A 15,519-nucleotide genomic window follows, 5' to 3' on the forward strand; every position below is an offset into this window, starting at 1 on the left:
AATAGAGAGTTCACTTTTTGTGAGTGTAGACCACGAGGCCAATGTTTTACTTCGAAAATTTACCCGCTTGAGTACATAAAATTGGCAACTTTTAAGCGCGCTGTACTTTGTTTATAAATGAAATTAGGCAACGTTTCTTTTTGGTTTTTTGTTTTTTAATTCCTCTAACGAGGATTGTCTTCGGCTGTGTGCGTGGCCAGTAATCTCGTCTGGAAGTAGAATTGATTGACTGTATGTGTTGTTTGGACATTGATAGTTATTGTACTAAATGAACGGCGATGGGAATAAGAGCTGCGTAGCTCAGTGGGTAGTGGGTTTGGTAACTAACTTTATGGTCCGCGGTTCGAATCTCCGTCCAAGCAAAAAATATTTAATAAACAGTTTTTTTTTTATATATAGTTTGTATTACAGAAATAGGTGCTAAGAACTAAATAAACCTCGTGGAAGTGAGAACATTTTTATTCCCTCCACCATAGGATGGGGTTATATTAACTTTGTCACTCCGTTTGTAATACATCGAAATATTGCTCTAAAACCCCATAAAGTTTATATATTCTGGGGCGTGGTGAAATGTTGAGTCGATTTAAGCATGTCCGTCCGTTGGTTCAAATCACGCTAACTTCCGAACGAAACATGATATCGAGGAGCAAAATTCATTCGATTCGTATTAGTATATGGTCTCTAACAACCATGCAAAGATTGCTCTATATCGGTTCATAACTATATATAGCCCCCATATAAACCGATTCCCAGATTTGATCTCCGGAACCTCTTGGAGGAGCACAATTCATTCGATTCGGTTGAAATTTGGTACATGGCGTTAGTATATGGCCGCTAACAGCCATGCAACAATTGGTCCATACCGGTCTTTAGTTATATATAGTCGATGGCCAATAACACAAAAATTGGTCCATATCGCCAAAAATAATCTACCAAAACTTTATTTCTATAGAAATGTTGTAAAAAATAATATTTCTATAAAATTTTTTGCCAATATTTTATTTCTATAGATAATTTTGTCAAAATTTTATTACAATAGAAAGTTTTGTCAAAATTTTATTTCTATAAAAAATTTTGTCAAAATTTTATTTCTAAGGAAATTTTATCAACATTTTATTTCTATAGAAAGTTTTGTCAAAATTTTATTTCTATAGAAAATTTTCTCAAAATTTTATTTCTATAGAAAATTTTGTCAAAATTTTATTACTATAGAAAGTTTTGTCAACATTTTATTTCTATAGGAAAGTTTGTCAAAATTTTATTTCTATAGAAAATGTTGTACAAATTTTATTACTATAGAAAGTTTTGTCAAAATTTTATTTCTATAGAAAATGTTGTACAAATTTTATTACTATAGAAAGTTTTGTCAAAATTTTATTTCTATAGTAAATTTTGTCAAAAATTTATTTCTATAGAATTTTTTATATATAGATTTTTGTTTATCTAAAATTTAATTTGGAGGTGAGAATTATTTTTTTTTGGACGCTGCGTCGATATCAATTCTACTCTCTCAGGAACTTTTACGAATTACGTGGGTTGCAAAAACACTTGCCAATAGCAAGGTATCTTAAAACTTCTTAACACCGTCTTCTTAATTGTAAGTTGGTTTGATTAAATTTGACAGAAATAAAATTTTGAAAACATTTTCTATAGAATTAAAATTTTGACAAAAAAATTGACAAATGTTGAACAAATTTTTTATAGAAATAAAATATTGACAAAATTTTCGACAGAAATAAAAAAAATAAAATTTTGGCAAACTTTTCTATAGAAATAAAATTTTGACAAACTTTTCTATAGAAATAAAATTTTGACAAAACTTTCTATAGAAATAAAATGTTGATATAAAATGTTCTATAGAAATAAAATTTTGACAAAATTTTCTTTTGAAATAAGAACGCCTTCCAGTACCAACTTACAAGTTACAAAAATTAAATGTGATTTCTTTCTGGTTTGTTGAAGTACACGGATGTCTTCCAGTACAAATTTGTAATGATTATCAAAAATTATCGGGTTCTCGCCAATATGTTAGTTCAGTTAAAAATGTACGAAGTTGTTTCATACAAACTACAAAAAAATTGAAGAATTTTTTTTCGTGAAAAGAACGAAATCTTTCGTACTTTGAATGAAATTTGTCGTTCCGTTTACAAAGAAATTTGTTTCAGGAAAGTCAAGATACAAAATGCCAACAATATTAAACACAATTTTATTAATTTTGTAGAATTTTTCAGAACTATTAAAACCAAGTAAAACAAAATTTTCTTTCATGTCAGGATATCCAATTTTAACTATAAGTACAAATCGACTTTTTTGAAAAGTCGATCGACTTTTAGGCAGGAAAAAACTTTATATCAAAGAAATGGGTCTAAAAAAATTGGATTCGTATTTGAAGAACATGAAATCATTGGCCTCAAAACAATATTTTCTTGAGTGTGAACTGAGTAAGATCGACTTCAACATTCCTTACATTCAAAATTAAGTGAACACTATATTTCACTAAAGCCAATTTAACTTTATTTTTCTTAATGCAAACGCGATAAAATTAAGCGTAAAAAATTTTCTAAATTCGTACTTCGCACAAAATAGTTTATTATTTCTTTAAATATGTAAATTTTACTACAATTGCGATCATCTTGAACTTATGGTACTAAAGACATTCTTGCAATTTTGAATACCATTTTTTTCCTTCAAACTACAAAATTTTTTTAACAAGTGAAAAAAAAAAATAAATATGTTTAGTCAATTTTCTTGAATTTGTCGAAAAACATTTACTTATTTTTGTGATACCGGCGTGGGGTCAGCGTTTGTAATACTGTTTAGTTAAAATTTTCTAAAATAAACCGAAAGTTTTCTTCCTGGTTCACTGTTTTTTTTTTCAGTGTAGTTTTGCCTACAAAACGTCAAAATGGACCTTAGGAATTGTAAAATACGACATTTCAAATAATCAAAAAATTTGTGTGGTAATTGCGAGAACCTTCAAAATATCTTTCACTTAATTACATCCGCAATTTTTTGTAAAATAAACAGGACAGACTAAGATTTTATGGCCATCTTCCAAACCCAGCAAAAAAGTGTCCCAAAAAGTATTGAAAATGTTATTTTTCGATCCAGAAGTGGTGTGAAATTGGCGCAGAAGCGATGTATTTAACATGGGCTTGTCATAGGATGGATGTCCACCATTTCAACGGCCGATGCACTGAACTTGCATAACATATATTTTGCTAATATTTCAGCCTGTTTTGTAATGCTATTAACGGTGCGTATTTGTAAAATAATGATTCTTTTTTATACCCTCCACCATAGGATGGGGGTATATTAACATTGTCATTCCGTTTGTAACACATCGAAATATTGCTCTAAGACCCCATAAAGTATATTCTTGGTCGTGGTGAAATTCTGGGTCCCGTCTGTTGAAATCACGCTAACTTCCGAACGAAACAATCTATCGACTTGAAACTTGGCACCAGTAGTTGTTATTGATGTAGGTCGGATGGTATTGAAAATGGGCCATATCGGTCCACTTTTACGTATAGCCCCCATATAAACGGACCCCCAAATTTGGTTTACGATTGCTCTAAGAGAAGCAAATTTCATCCGATCCGGCTGAAATTTGGTACATGGTGTTAGTATATGGTCTCTAACAACCATGCAAAAATTGGTCCACTTTTACGTATAGCCCCCATATAAACGGCCCCCAAATTTGGCTTGCGATTGCTCTAAGAGAAGCAAATTTCATCCTATCGGGCTGAAATTTGGTACATGGTGTTAGTATATGGTCTCTAACAACCATGCAAAAATTGGTCCACATCGGTACATAATTATATATAGCCCCCATATAAACGGACCCCCAAATTTGGCTTGCGATTGCTCTAAGAGAAGCAAATTTCATCCGATCCGGCTGAAATTTGGTACATGGTGTTAATATATTGTCTCTAACAGCCATACAAATATTGGTCCACATCGGTCCATAATTATATATAGCCCCCATATAAACCGAACCCCAGATTTGGCTTGCGGAGCCTCAAAGAGAAGCAAATTTCATCCGATACGGATGAAATTTGGTGCATGGGATTAATATATAGTCTCTAACAACCATGCAAAAATTGGTCCAAATCGGTCCATAATTATATATAGCCCCCATATAAACCGATCCCCAGATTTGAACTCCGGAGCCTCTTAGAGGAGCAAAATTCATCCGATCCGGTTGAAATTTGGTACGTGGTGTTAGTATATGGTCTCTAACAACCATGCAAAAATTGGGCCATATCGGTCCATAATTATATATAGCCCCCATATAAACCGATTCCCAGATTTGGTTTGCGGATCCTCTAAGAGAAGCAAATTTCATCCGATCAGGTTGAAATTTGCAACGTGGTATTAATATATGGCCGCTAATAACCATGCCAAAATTGGTCCATATCGGTCTATAGTTATATATAGCCGATCCCCAATCACACAAAAATTGGTCCATATCGGTTCATAATCATGCTTGCCACTCGAGCAAAAATAATCTAGAAAAATTTTATTTCTATAGAAAATTTTGTCAAAATTTTAGTTCTATAGAAAATTTTGTCGAAATTTTATTCCTATAGAAAATTTTGTCAAATTTTATTTCTATAGAAAATTTTGGCAAAATTTTATTTCTGTAGAAAATGTTGTCAAAATTTTAATTCTATAGAGAATGTTTTCAAAATTTTAAATCTTTTGAAAATTTTGTAAAAATTGTATTTCTATAGAAAATTTTGTCAAACTTAATTATATACGTATTTAATCGGCCATTTTAAGTTTAATATATACCACGTATGGACTACGTGGTATAAATTACGGTATTAGGAAGTTTTAAGATACCTTGTCATCGGCAAAAGTTACCGCAACCCAAGTAATTCGATTGTGGATGACAGTCTTCAGTAGAAGTTTCTACGCAATCCATGGTGGAGGGTACATAAGCTTCGGCCTGGCCGAACTTACGGCCGTATATACTTGTTTTTAACTATTAGTGTTATTTTATTTGTACATGGACGAAAAGACTGTTTTCATATATTTCGGTGTAAAAATGATATGTTTGGAACTCAAATATTTAACATATTACTTTTAAGTGCAAGCATATAATGGTCATATAGACTACCCAGCAAAAAGTTTCGAAGTTGTTCCAATGGCACAGCTTTAAATTCACTTCTTAAAATGCCCGACCAAAGATGTCCTACACAGCAAGTTATTTTAATTCACTTTTTTCATATTTTTAAGGGTTAATTTTAACTTTGTTTAACACCACTTCAGGATCTAAAACTAACATTTTTACTATTTGTTTGGATACTCTTTTGTTGCTGGGTAGCATAACATATTTGCGACATATAATAAATACATTTATTAGATCAAAATATTATGTTTCACTCATTAAAAATATTTCGTAGTTTGAGGAACAAATTGGAGTTCAAAACTGCAAAAATGTCTTTAGTGTTATAGGAATTTAAAGATGGGTGCATATTTCGTAAAATTAACAATGTTAATAAATTCTGAACTATTTTGTGGGATACATGAATTTAGCTAATCTTTATGCATCATTTCTGTATGATTTTTTACTCTGTTTTAGTTAATTTAACTAACGTGCGCAAAAAATTATTAAAGTCATCGAATCTTTCTTAAAAGCTACTAGTTTCACGAACTAAAAATGAATTAAATCGGTTTTGCTGAAATATTGTAACCACTTTTTTGAGTGTGAAGAAAGAGATAAATGGGCTGGATTTTGACGAAATTTAATGCTGATTCCAAAGATTTTGTCTTTAAACTAAAGATTTTTGGTAAAAATAATTGCGTGTGCCGTGACTCGAACCTGGATTTTCTGCTCCACACGCATTAACAGTCGCCTTATCACATTGCACCACCGTCGGAGTTTCCATAACAACGTCTTAAGATTATTTTAAGACTTTTCATGCGTAAAGAAGAACATCATAGCCAAGATTGCATTGGGAACGGCGTTGATAAAAAATGCTAAAATATAAACGAGATGGTGGTAATCATGTGTGGCATATATCTAGCGTTAGTTTTGGGGACGCGTCCTCAAAATTCACGATGCGTACCCTGCTGTCCTCATAACTAACGGTGCGTAGGAAATCGCCGAAATAAATGGAATATGTGGTCCATATAGTGCAATTTTGGGTTAGATGAGCTTAAAACGATGTGGAGAATATTTCAGACTCGTAAAATCATATATATTTTTGTGTCCCCAAAATTAACGCAAGGCATACATATATATATATATATATATATATATATATATATATATATATATATATATATATATATATATATATATATATATATTTATTTATTTATGGGGTCGTAGAGCAATACTTCGATGTGTTACAAACGGAATAACACCATTCTAAGGTGGAGGGTATAAAGGGTGATACGGTCAAAATTTGGTGAAGGGAAAACGCGTGTAAATCGGTGAAATCGTTTATTTAAAAAATCAAATTAAATTTCTTTTTATACCCTACGCCACACTGTGGAACAGGGTATTATAAGTTAGTGCATATGTTTGTAACACCCAGAAGGAGACGAGATAGACATATGGTGTCTTTGGCAATAATGCTCAGGGTGTGTCCCTGAGTCGATATAACCATGTCCGTCTGTCCGTCCGTCCGTCCGTCCGTCCGTCTGTCTGTGAACACATTTTTGTGATCAAAGTCTAGGTCGCAATTTAAGTCCAATCGCCTTCAAATTTAGTACCTGTTCCTAATTTGGGTCAGAATAGAACCCTATTGATTTTGGAAGAAATCGGTTTAGATTTAGATATAGCTCCCATATATATCTTTCGCCCGATATGCACTAATATGGACCCAGCAGCCAGAGTTTTATACGGATTTGCTTGAAATTTTGTACAAATATAACCCTTAGTTGTACAGTCAAGTGTGCAAAATTTGATTGAAATCGGTTCAGATTTAGATATAGCTCCCATATATATCTTTCGCCCGAAATGGACTTATATGGCCCCAGAAGCCATATTTTTGGACCAATTTGTTTGAAATTTTGCATTAGGAGTACAATTAGTAGTGCAGTTAAGTATGCAAAATTTGATTGAAATCGGTTCAGATTTAGATATAGCTCCCATATATATCTTTCGCCCGAAATGACTAATATGGTCCTAGAAGCCAGAGTTTTGGCCCAATTTGTTTGAAATTGTGCACTAGGAGTACAATTAGTAGTGCAGTTTAGTGTAAAAAATTCGATTGAAATCGGTTCAGATTTAGATATAGCTCCCATATATATCTTTCGCCCGATATGGACTAATATGGTTCTAATAGCCAGAGTTTTGGCTCAATTTGGTTGAAATTTTGCACAGGGAGTAGATTTAGCGTTGTAGCTATGCGTGCCAAATTTGATTGAAATCGGTTCAGATTTATATATAGCTCCCATATATAGCTTTCGCCCGATTTACACTCATATGACCACAGAGGCCAATTTTTTACTCCGATTTAGTTGAAATTTTGCACAGGGAGTTGAATTAGCCGTGCGTGCCAAATTTGGTTGAAATCGGTTCAGATTTAGATATAGCTCCCATATATATGTTTTTCTGATTTCGACAAAAATGGTCAAAATACCAACAATTTCCTTGTAAAATCGCCACTGCTTAGTCGAAAAGTTGTAAAAATTACTCTAATTTTCCTAAACTTCTAATACATATATATCGAGCGATAAATCATAAATAAACTTTTGCGAAGTTTCCTTAAAATTGCTTCAGATTTAAATGTTTCCCATATGTTTTTTTTACTAACATTGTGTTCCACCCTAGTGCATTAGCCGACTTAAATTTTGAGTCTATAGATTTTGTAGAAGTCTATCAAATTCCGTCCAAATCGAGTGATATTTAAATGTATGTATTTGGGACAAAGCTTTATATATAGCACCCAACACATTTGATGGATATGATATGGTATCGAAAATTTAGATCTACAAAGTGGAGCAGGGTATAATATAGTCGGCCCCGCCCGACTTTAGACTTTCCTTACTTGTTCAAGTTCAATTAGTATAAACTTCAAGAAAAATATTCAGTTAGGCTTTCGCTTTTCCAAATCCGAATTGCCGGGCCTCACGCTTGACACCTGCCATCAGATTTTGTACAGCCACCTTGTCCACCTTCTTCGCCACAGAAAGCCAGTTTGCCTTGAACTGCTGCTCGACCTTAGCAGTTTTTTTGGTCTTCTTTAGATTGCGCTTGACAATAGCCCAATATTTCTCAATTGGGCAGAGCTCTGGCGTGTTGGGAGGGTTCTTGTCCTTGGGAACCACCTGCACGTTGTTGGCGGCGTACCACTCAATGGCCTTTTTGTCGTAATGGCAAGATGCCAAATCCGGCCAAAACAGTACGGAACAACCGTGTTTCTTCAGGAAAGGCAGCAGACGTTTATTGAAACACTCTTTCACGTAAATTTCTTGGTTGACAGTCCCGGAAGCTATGAAAATGCTGCTTTTCAAGCCACAGGTACAGATGGCTTGCCAAACCAGATATTTCTTTGCGAAGTTTGACAGTTTTATGTGCTTGAAAATATCTGCTACCTTTCCCCTTCATTTTGCCGTATAAAACTCCTGTCCCGGAAGCTGCTTGTAGTCGGCTTTGACGTAGGTTTCGTCGTCCATTACCACGCAGTCAAACTTCGTCAGCATCGTCGTGTACAACCTCCGGGATCGCGCTTTGGCCGTCGTATTTTGTTTATCATCGCGATTTGGAGTCACTACCTTCTTGTAAGTCGATAGTCCGGCTCGTTTTTTGGCTCGATGCATGGTTGTAGACGAGACACCCAGCTTATTTGCGGCATCTCGGAGAGAGAGGTTAGGGTTTCGCTTGAAACTACCGGCAACTCTCTTTGTCGTCTCAGCGGCTTCCGGTTTTCGATTTCCCCCCGATCCAGACTTCCTGGCTGTCGACAAACGTTCCCCAAACACTTTAATTACATTTGTAACGGTTGATTTGGCAACTTTTAGCGATTTTGCCAGCTTTGCGTGCGAGTAACTCGGATTTTCGTGAAGCGCGAGCAAAATTTTGATACGCTGCTCTTCTTGCTTGGACGGCATTTTGACAACTGAAGAGTGAATTCCAAAATCAAAATAGGAGCAACATTCTACACACACACACACCTTCAAAATGAGGGGTTTTTTAAATGCAAAATTGAAAGAAATACGTCCCTTTATATTAACTTTGTCATTTCGATTGTAAGACATCGAAATACTATCCTCAGATCCGATAATTTTGACCGTATAAGCAAATTTTGTTTACTGATCAACGTTTAAACACCTGGGACACTATGTGGTTTAGGGTAGAAAAAGTAACAGTGAAAATTTGTACACCCTCCACCATAAAATAAAGGATATATTAAAAGTTTTTTTTTCAGAAATCTATTACAACTTGGAAAATGCGTATGTTCGCGTCCAAATATATATATATATATATATATATATATATATATATATATATATATATATATATATATATATATATATATATATATATATATATATATATATATATATATATATATATATATATATATATATATATATATATATATATATATATATATATATATATATATATTCTGGGTCGTGGTGAAATTCTGAGTAGAACTAAGCATATCCGTCCGTCTGTTGAAATCACGCAAACTTCCGAACGAAACAAGCTATCGACTTGAAACTTGACACACCTAGTTGTTATTAAAGTATATCGGATGGTATTTCAAATGGCCCATATCGGTTTACTTTTACGTAAAGCCCCACATATAAACGGGCCCCGAAATTTGGCTTATGGAGCCTCTAAGAGAAGCGTATTTCATCCGATCTGGCTGAAATTTGGTGCATTGTGTTGATATATGGTCTATAAAAACCATGCAATAATTGGTCCATATCGGTCCATAATTATATATAGCCCCCATATAAACCAATCCACAGATTTGGCTTGCGGAGCCTCAAAGAGAAGCAAATTTCATCCGATCCGGCTGAAATTTGGTACATGGTGTTGATATATTGTCTCTAGCAACCATGCAAAATTGGTCCATATCGCTTCATAATTATATATAGCCCCCATATAAACCGATCCCCATATTTGATCTCCGGAGCCTCTTGAGGGAGCAAAATTCATCCGATCCGCTTGAAATTTGGTACATTTCCATAGTGTATAACCGATAACAACCATGACAAAATTGATCCGTATCGATCTATATTATATATAGCCCCCAAAATAAACCGATTTTATGTCTTTGCGAAATTTTGTCAAAATATAATTTCTATACAAAATTTTATCAAAACTTCATTTCTATAGAAAATTTTGTCAAAATATTATTTCTATAGAAAATTTTGTCAGAATTTTATTTCTGTAGAAAATTTTGTCGAAATTTTGTTTCTACAGAAAATTTATTAATCACCACGTAGTTGGAGAGGAATATTGTGCAAAATCTTCCAAAACATCAAGAATTCCACCAAACTACCAAACAGTAAAAAATCTGCCATTTTTGGTAGACTAGTGTTCATAATTGTATATTATATAGCCCCATATAAACCGACCCCCATATTTCAATGCTGGCTCTATATAATTACCGCCCAAAAGTTCATATAGGTTCGTAATTATTTCTTCCCTATATATTCCGGTCAAGAACTGAATATATACACAGAAAAAAATTTCACGAAAATTTTTCCAATTAAAATCTTAATTGAGTTTTTAAAAATATTCAATTAAATATTTAATTGAATCAACAAATTTTTTAATTGAAATAAAAATCAATCACACAAATTAATAGTATCAATTAGTTTTTTAATTGGATCAATTATTTTTTTAATTGGCTGCCAATTAATTTTTTAATTGATACTATCATTTCTGTGATTGAAGACATTTCAATTAAAAAATTAATAGGATCAATTAATTTCGTGATTGATTCAGAATTATTTTTTTTGTGTATGTATTTTATCGACCTTTCTTATATCTACTATATAACCCGCATGGACTAACTTACAATTTAGATGATATTAAGAAGTTTTAAGATACCTTGCCATCGGTTGCAACCCAAGTAATTTAATTGCGGATGACCAGCTTTAGTTGAAGTTGGAGGGTACATAAGATTCGGCCAGGCCGAACTTACGGCCGTATATACTTGTTAGAAATCTTTTTTTGGACCCCATAAAATATGTGCCTCCTCAGCTCAAGGCCACGATCGCTTAATTATCTAAGTGGTTTTACCGTTACGTTCGAACTCGGTTTTAAGAAGTAGTTCCCTTGTCATTGGGCTAAACATGGAATGGGGCAGCACTCATTAATTAGCTCTCTCTAGCTCACGACTTGTGTTATCATAATGAATTGAATAGACCCTTATATTCCTGGGTGGTGGTTGGCTATCCAAGAGATGGTAATTTGGACGGCAACCCAAAAGGTACTGCGTTGACAACATATTATTGTGTCGACGCACTGGAATGATCTTCGTCTCCGCTTAAAGGTGATCCGGGATATTGTGGCTGAGGATTTTGTGGGAGATATCCTCAGGTTTCTAGCAGTGAAATAACTGGTAAGACAAGCGAGGCAGACGTTCAATCGATCGCATATATCATGCCATGATTGTACAATCGTACGCATATAATACAATCACGACGCCGTCAGGAGGGGATGGAATAGAAGGCAAGTAGAGGTTAGGTTAGGTGGCATCCCGGTGTATCAGGCTCACTTAGACTATTCTGTCCATTGTGATACCACAGTGGTGAACTTTTCTCTTATCACTGAGTGCTGCCCGATTCCATGTTAAGCTCAATGACAAGGGACCTCCTTTTTATAGCCGAGTCCGAACGGCGTTCCACATTGCAGTGAAACCACTTAGAGAAGTTTTGAAACCCTCAGAAATGTCACCAGCATTACTGAGGTGGGATAATCCACCGCTGAAAAACTTTTTGGTGCTCGGTCGAAGCAGGAATCGAACCCACGACGTTGTGTATGCAAGGCGGGCATGCTAACCATTGCACCACGGTGGCTCCCAAGTAGAGGTTAAACACTGCCTGATATGATATCACCCCACCTTGGGGAACTCTCTGTCCCGACTTCTTGTCTCTGAATTCCACATGCGACTGGCGCCCGCACAGATAATTTAGAACCCAACGTTTGGTTCCTGCCGCTAGGGACGTATTCTGGATGTCCTCGAAGTCTGGCATGGTTGACCGTATCGAATGCCTTCGATAGGTCAAGCACCACGAGGACACTGCTTGGGCTGATGGAGTCCTCTATAAATGTATGCTGAAATGGCATCGAAAGCAGTCGTCGTGCTATGTACTTTACGGAATCCATGTTGATGGTTAGTAGCTGGAAAATTCTCCACAAGACTGGGGAGGAGTAGTGCCTCAAATGTCTCGGCTACTGGCGAGAGAAGGGATATCGGTCTGTACGATTCACCTTTACTCGAGTCTTTGCCCGGCTTCAGTAATGGACTCACCCTACCCATTGTCCATACATCGGGTATAATGAGGAGTCTACAAATTGAGGAGTCGGGTCCTAGTAGGCACATTTTCTTGTCAATCAATGTTAGAATACCCTGACCTGGTCCGCTTCCTAGTGTAATAACATGACCCACAGTAGTGATGCAGGGTATAAAATATCTTTAACTAATCTTCATAGAATACCATAGTCCGTCCAACACATACAAATCCCCTAGCCTATGTAGAACTTACATAGAACAATGTGCTTGTATGTTAAGTTTCTGTGTGTATGTGGATTTTTTATACCCGTCAAGGAAGCGGAAAAACGCAAAAAAACACTACCACAAAATTTTATAAAATATGCATAAAAATATTTAACGCTACATAAAATATAAAAATTTTATACCCTAGTAAGAGAACGCCTGCGAGAGGACAAAAGGAATTCAAATGAACGTCTATTACTGGCACACCAGCATCATCATCATCATCGTCGTCGTCTCCATCACCACTTTGCCATTTCCATTGCTAGCTTTGCTTCCTCTTTGTTTTGTTTTTTTTTTTTCTTGTCTAGCTATGTCAGCTGCAGCTGCCTTAGCTTTAAAAAGCTCAGCACACTACTCATGCTCTACATGTTGTGATTGTTAGTGCTAGTACCAGTGATCCTGCTTAATGTGGGCGGGAATACATATGGCGTAGTAACACGAATACTACAACATGTACGACTAAGCACTATGACCATGGTGGCAACTGCAAATGTCATATAAAAATCATTGGGAGGAAAAACAAAACTAACAACACTAAACAACAAGTGGGATCACCTACAGGATGCGTTGGCCTGAGCATGAAGTCCCTAATATACACTTAGGAATTTCTAGATTAAACAAGTATATAAGGCCGTAAGTTCGGCCAGGCCGAAGCTTATGTACCCTCCACCATGGATTGCGTAGAAACTTCTTCTAAACACTGCCATCCACAATCGAATTACCTGGGTTGAGGTAACGCTTGCCGATGGCAAGGTATCTTAAAGCCTCCTAACACCGTCTTCTAAATTATAATTAAGTCCATACGTGGTATATATTAAATTAAAAACGAGTAAGGAAAGTCTAAAGTCGGGCGGGGTCGACTATATTATACCCTGCACCACTTTGTAGATCTAAATTTTCGATACCATATCACATCCGTCAAATGTGTTGGGGGCTATATATAAAGGTTTGTCCCAAATACATACATTTAAATATCACTCGATCTGGACAGAATTTGATAGACTTCTACAAATTCTATAGACTCAAAATTTAAGTTGGCTAATACACTAGGGTGGAACACAATTTTAGTAAAAAACAAGTAAGGAAAGTCTAAAGTCGGGCGCGGCCGACTATATTATACCCTGCACCACTTTGTAGATCTAAATTTTCGATACCATATCACATCCATCAAATGTGTTGGGGGCTATATATAAAGGTTTATCCCAAATACATACATTTAAATATCACTCGATCTGGACAGAATTTGATAGACTTCTACAAAATCTATAGACTCAAAATTTAAGTCGGCACTAGGGTGGAACACAATGTTCCACAGTGTGGCACAGGGTATAAATATGGGAAACATTTAAATCTGAAGCAATTTTAAGGAAACTTCGCAAAAGTTTATTTATGATTTATCGCTCGATATATATGAATTAGAAGAACGATATATATGGGAGCTATATCTAAATCTGAACCGACTTCGATAAAATTTGGCACACTTGTCTATAGTACTAATTGTTCTTCTTGTGCAAAATTTTAAGCAAATTAGGGTAAAACTCTGGCATCTGAGACTATATAAGTCCACATCGGGCGAAATATATATATGGTAGCTATATCTAAATCTGAACCGATTTCCTCCAAAATCAATAGGGTTCTATTCTGAGCCAAATTTGAAGTCGATTGGACTAAAACTGCGACCTAGACTTTGATTACAAAAATTTGTTCACGGACAGACGGACATGGCTATATCGACTCAGGAGCCCACCCTGAGCATTTTTGTCAAAGACACCATGTGTCTATCTCGTCTCCTTCTGGGTGTTGCAAACATATGCACTAACTTATAATACCTGTTTCACAGTGTGGAGCAAGGTATAGAGACCGATTAAATACGTATATAATTCAGTTTGACAAAATTTTCTATAGAAATAAAATTTTAACAACATTTTCTATAAAAATAAAATTTTAACAAAATTTTCTATAAAAATAAAATTTTGACAACATTTTCTATAGAAATAATATTTTGACAAAATTTTCTATAGAAATAAAATTTTGACAACATTTTCTATAGAAATAAAATTTTGACAAAATTTTCTATAGAAATAAAATTTTGACAAAATTTTCTATAGAAATAAAATTTTGGTAGATTATTTTTGGCTCGAGTGGCAAGCATGATTATAAATCGATATGGACCAATTTTTGTGTGATTGGGGATTGGCTATATATAACTATAGATTGATATAGGCCAATTTTGGAATGGTTGTTAGCGGCCATACACTAACACCACGTTCCGGAGGTCAAATCTGGGGACCGTTGGGGGCTATATATAATTATGAACCTACACACAAAAAAATAACTGCAAATAAATATTAACAACTTTATTTGTATGTAGAATCTGCTTATGCTCAACAAATTTGTCGATTGAACATGAGGCATTTGTTGTTGAAATGTGTTTGTAGATGCTTCACAGAGGAAATAATAGAAATATTCTGAATTTTCAACAAATTGCTTTGTTGCGAAAATAGTTGACTGCTATCGATATGAAAACAAAAATACAAGACTGGTTACGCACACATCGCTGAGAATATGTACGAAAGCTATATTTATATATTTTATATATTATTTGTATATTTTTCAATATGGTAGTTTCTTAAATGTGTTTTTGTATGAGATAAATAATAAAACCCTATTAATATCGGGATTAGAGTTATTACAATTCTAATTAACTAGAATATATAGCACTGGGAAAAAAAGTTGTCAAAATGCTTGCTAGACCCGGGACTACTCAAATTTAAAATTGTCAAACATTTACAAAACTGAGTATAGGATTTTCGAC

General features: G+C 34.8%; 1 protein-coding gene and 1 long non-coding RNA gene across 2 annotated transcripts in view; one reads left to right on the forward strand and one right to left on the reverse strand.

Annotated features, from left to right (window-relative positions):
- LOC142235321 (uncharacterized) overlaps window positions 1–15,519 on the forward strand; it is a 572,914-nt gene that overhangs the window by 58,697 nt on the left and 498,698 nt on the right. The gene's annotated exons all lie outside the window — the stretch shown is intronic.
- LOC142235063 (uncharacterized) lies at window positions 5,738–6,166 on the reverse strand. Its single transcript, XR_012721781.1, has 2 exons — window positions 6,078–6,166; window positions 5,738–5,988 (listed from the first exon to the last, which is right to left on the reverse strand). It is a non-coding gene; the product is annotated as an uncharacterized LOC142235063 (long non-coding RNA).

The sequence above is a fragment of the Haematobia irritans genome, chromosome 4, assembly GCF_050003625.1.
Source record: "Haematobia irritans isolate KBUSLIRL chromosome 4, ASM5000362v1, whole genome shotgun sequence".
Lineage (NCBI taxonomy): Eukaryota > Metazoa > Arthropoda > Insecta > Diptera > Muscidae > Haematobia > Haematobia irritans.